Source organism: Elephantulus edwardii, unplaced genomic scaffold, assembly GCF_000299155.1.
Source record: "Elephantulus edwardii isolate Elephantulus edwardi_28Jun2011 unplaced genomic scaffold, EleEdw1.0 scaffold00007, whole genome shotgun sequence".
Lineage (NCBI taxonomy): Eukaryota > Metazoa > Chordata > Mammalia > Macroscelidea > Macroscelididae > Elephantulus > Elephantulus edwardii.
In genome coordinates, this window is record NW_006399757.1 from 10,445,447 (window position 1) to 10,450,654 (window position 5,208).

At 39.4% G+C, this 5,208-nt stretch overlaps 1 pseudogene; it reads left to right on the top strand.

The window, feature by feature from the left end:
- The window catches only part of LOC102850069, a 25,201-nt pseudogene extending 23,721 nt beyond the window's left edge, over positions 1 to 1,480 (top strand).
- The last annotated feature ends 3,728 nt before the right edge of the window (positions 1,481 to 5,208 follow it).

The following is a 5,208-nucleotide window of genomic DNA, read 5'->3' on the forward strand; positions in this document are numbered from 1 at the left end:
GGCAACAGTTTCGAAAAATGTATTTGGTCAGCAAGGCAAAGATGAAGTAGTTGCATATCCACTGTACATCTTATATGAGAATGGAGAGACTTTCCTCACATACGTTGGTCTGCAACACAGCACTGGGAATATAGGGAAGCTGTTAGGGCCGCTGCTCATGCATCCTGCAGCTGAGGACAACTACGGTTACGACGCCTGCGCCATCCTCTGCTTACCCTGTGTCCCCAACATCTTAGTGATCGCTACTGAATCAGGGATGCTCTATCACTCAGTGGTGCTGGAAGGGGAAGAAGAGGATGACCAAACCTCAGAAAAGTCTTGGGATTCCAAGGCTGACCTCGTCCCTTCACTGTATGTGTTTGTGTGAAACTGGAGCTGGTCCTAAAATTGGCGTCTGGAGACGAGGAGCCCATTGATTCTGACTTTTCTTGTCCAATCAAACTTCACAGAGATTCCAAATGTCCCTCTAGATATCACTGCACTCATGAAGCTGGAGTGCATAGTATTGTCTTAACTTGGATTCATGAACTTCAAAAATTTCTTACATCAGATGAAGAAGATAAGGGTAGCTTACAGGAACTTTCTACAGATCAGAAGTGCTTTGTGGAACACCTCCTTTGTACAAAGCCACTGCCATGCAGGCAGCCAGCTCCGATTCGAGGATTCTGGACTGTTCCTGACATCCTGGGACCCACAATGATCTGCATCACCAGTACCTATGAATGTCTCATAAGGCCTTTATTAAGCACCGTCCACCCAGCATCTTCTCCCCTCCTTTGTACCAGAGAAGATGTTGAAGTGGCAGGGTCTCCCCTTCACATTCTGGCTGAAACCCCGGATTCATTTGAGAAGCACATTAGAAGCATTTTATAGTGGAGTGTTGCTAACCCAGCATTTTTGAAGTCTTCTGAAAAGGACACAGCCCCTCCTCCAGAGGAATGTCTTCAGCTCCTTAGCAGAGCCACACAGGTGTTCCGAGAGCAGTACATCCTTAAACAGGACCTGGCAATGGAAGAGATCCAGCGCAGGGTCAAATTACTGTGTGACCAGAAAAATAAACAACTAGAAGATCTCAGTTATTGTCGAGAGAAAAATAAAAGTCTATGGGAAACGGCTGAGCGCTTAGCTGACAAGTATGAAGAAGCTAAGGAGAAACAGGAAGACATGAATAGGATGAAAAAAGTGCTGCAATTTTCACTCTCAACTCCCAGTTCTCTCCGATGGTGAAAGGGACATGAAAAAAGAATTACAGTTGATACCTGATCAACTGAGACATCTGGGCAATGCCATTAAACAGGTTACTATGAAAAAGGACTATCAACAGCAGAAGATGGAAAAGGTATTGAGTCCTCAAAAGCCCACCATTACTCTCAGTGCCTACCAGCGAAAGTGCATTCAGTCCATCCTGAAAGAAGAGGGTGAACATATAAGGAAAATGGTGAAGCAGATCAACGATATCCGAAATCATGTTAACTTCTGATACCACGAGGATTTGATCCACAGCTGACATCGTAGCCAAAGGTGTGCGCTCACGTTGTAAACAAGTATTATGTAATTTATAAGGTGGCATTTTGATTGAAAGCTGGTGTATGCATTTATCTTATTTTATATATTTGATAAACTTACTGAATAAATGTTTATATTTAAAACTAAAAAAATATTTTACTCAAATATTATTGATATTGTTCAACAATTTCCGTGCTTGGATTACCCTTCGTGGGAGTGAAAGCAAAGATGAATCCTTTCCAGTCATTTGTCTTCCATATTTGTTGGGACTGGTGAGCATGGCTAAGATCTTCCTGAAACACCTCATGTGTTTCATCAATTCCTCTGGCCTTATTTTTTGCCAATGCCTTCAGTGCAGCTTAGGCTTCTTTCTTCAGAACCATTGGTTGTTAATAATATTCTATTTCCTTAAATGGTTTACTGTCAACCAATTCTTTTAGGTGCAGTGACTGTGTATTCCTTCTATCTTTTTTAGTTGCTTCCACCACCATTCAAATGGTGGGAAAATTGAAACGGAAAAATTATTTCCAATAATTTTCTTTGTGTGATTCTCTAGGTTCCATTTTTTAAAAATCTATCCATAAGCATTTTTATTATAATAATTTTTTCTTAGAGTAATGAACTTCATAAAAGTAATATCAAGGAAATTAAAATACATAGACAATATAATCTAGTTCAGGAAGACTTTAAAATTCACAGAGAGAAGACAACTGTTCCACATGACAGAATCAATTCTTCTTAAATTTGCTTCTTTTAGTTGAAGAAGGAACTGAAGACACAAGTGAAGGTTGGTACAAAGGTTAGACAAACAGCTGTTAGGACCGGCAGTGTCAACACAGATTCTCACACGAACTCTGGTGGTGTAGTCTGTAGTGTGTTGTGCCACTAACCAACATGGATTCTAGACTCAACTCAAGACTGGGATGCTTCTAAGGTGCGGCGCTCTGGCTATTCTGTTTATGCATACCAAGTACACAGATTTTAGTTTTCCATACAACTTTGTTGTTATATGCCATGGAGTTGGAACCAACTCATAGCTGACCTTCCAGTGGGTTTTCAGAGGCTGTTGTAAATCACACTGAAGGAGAGTGTATATCTTTCTCCCATGGAGGGAGTAGCTGGTGGATTTAAACTGTGTTTCTTTGAGTTGGCAGTGAAATTTCTTATTATTAAACTACCAGAACTCCTTTCATATAGCTTTAGATTTACTAAATTTATTGTGTTGTTGTTGTTGTTAAGTGCTGTTGAGTCACAGGCAACTCATAGTGACCCTGTGAAGGAGAGTCCTCAATGCTTGGGTGCCTTTCATCATCTTTCCAGGTTCATAGGGTTTCCGGAGGCAAGCTATTATAGAAGTGGATGCCACTCCTGCTTTTAAAGATAGTATATTAGCAGCATGAAATTATTACTTCAGAAGTTCTCAAGCAGAAGCAGTCTATTGCAAGGACCTTCTTTGCTACCAGTTACCACAAGCTGTTTTACGTTAGGAAACTGAATAGCAACACTGAATAGCAACACTGAATACTGTAGAAATGTACTCTGCTCAGTAATGCTTGAGTTGTTGCAATATCTGATTATCCATTTGGTTGTTATGGAAAAATTCTTAACTGTAATTGAGGGTTGTTGCCATAATTGTAGATAGCCTGTATTTCTACCTCTAGTAATGGACTTTATGTGCTATGTTTTCATATCCTTGAGCCTGGGCAAGTGCACAGTCTTTTTAAAAGAAACATGGCTTATTATACTTTTTAAAAATCTATAACTTACATATAGATGAAACAAATGTCTGGTGCTATTGAGTTGACTTCAACTCTCTGGATTCCGGAGGCTGTAAATCTTTATACGAGGAGACTGATCATTTTTCTTCCATGAAGCAGCTGATGTATTTTAATCTCTGACATTAGGTTAGTGGTGTAACATGCAACACACTACATCAGAGCTCCTTTAAATATAGATTTTAGAAGTATTTGTTGATTTTCCCCTTTGCTTTTTGTTTTTACATCTCAAATGTATGGAAATAAATTTATTTAATTCCTTAGTTTATGATATATTTTTAATATTACCTGGCCTAAGGTTGATAGGAGAGTTGCCTTTGAGCTGTGGTGCGGGGAGAAGAGTGTTGAATATACCATGGACTGCTAGGAGAACAAACAAGTTCATCCTGCAGAGAGTGAAGCCAGACTGCTCCTTGGAGACAAGGATTCTGAAGCTTCGTCTGACATAATTTGGACATGTTGCAAGGAGGGACCAGTTCTTGGAAAGAGAAGTCATGCTAGGGAGGATGGAGGGATAGCGCAGGAGAGGAAGACCCTCAATGAGATGGATTGACTCCGTCACTAGGGTAATGTGGATGGGTGTGTCAGAGACAATAAGATTGGCACAGGATAGAGCAGGGTTTAGGGCTATTGTACATAGGGTCATTATGAGTTGCAGGAGACTCAATGACACATAACAATAATAAACCTATATATCTTACCAGGCTTTTTATTTCATATTTTTCCTATCCATTCCTGCACCATCTTTCAAGTCTTCTTCCCTACTTATCATTGATTGAATCATATCCTCAAATAGATACATTCAAGTCTTAACTCTATGTGTCGGTGAATGTTTGAAAAGAGTTTTTCTTCAGACATATCATTTAAGGCTAAAGTTTCATAAAATGGCTTATAATGATTTTTTAATTGATTTTTAATGTGTCTTAGCAAAAGGGAAAATAGCCACAGGAACAGAGTCGCACACAAACATTTCTACGTGGGATCTATCTACAAGCTAAGGAATTTCAAAGAAAGATCTTCCTGTAGAGACAACAGACTCAACAAAACTCATAGTTGTCAAATCACAGTCGACTTGTAGTTGAACCTCCAGTTAACTTTTGTAAGCTATAACGTTGCAGAGGCTATTTCCCATCTTTTCCTCTTGGAGTCCCTGGTCGATCCAAGCAGCCAGAGAGATGCCACCTTTGGGTTAGCACTGAAATGCCCTACACACACACACCACCAGAACTCTTGAGAGCCAACAGAGGGAGAATGGAGCTGTGAGAACTGCGAGAAAATAAATTTATGGGTTTTTTTAATTAATTAATTTTAATGAACATTTACAGAGATTTTGGATTTCCATTCATTCATTGCTGTACTACTCTACCCACCCAGCCCCCCCCCAATTTATGGGTTTTAAACTCAAATGCAGTTAATGTACACTCTTCCAATTCGTCTTTATATGCAAATATGTATATCTGTAAAATTACATGTATACACAAAGAACAATATACACAGAAGGTTGTTTATTAAATGGAATAATTTGAAAGCAACTGAAAGTAAACAGATCGTAATAGATGGCCCAGGATTGGGCGATGGATTTTTGTTCTGTTGCATGTGGTGTTGTGTGGTGTTAACCTAAAAGGTGGCCTTTTTTTGGGGGGTCATCTTTTTTTAATGAAAATTTTAATGAGAATTTACAAAGACTTTGGATTTCCATTCATTCATTGCTGCACTTTTCTCCCTGCCCACTACCCCCCCACCCAGTACACTCTTCTCTTTGAAAAGTAAAAGAAAAGGTTCCCCATTGGTTTACAGTCCCTCCTTCCAGGTCCACTCCACTGTGCAGCCTTCATTCTGGACTCCTGTCATGACAATAATACCTAATCACATATCCCTTTTAAACAGGTTTTTTCCCCTCATCTGTTTTAATGCAGTATACATTATT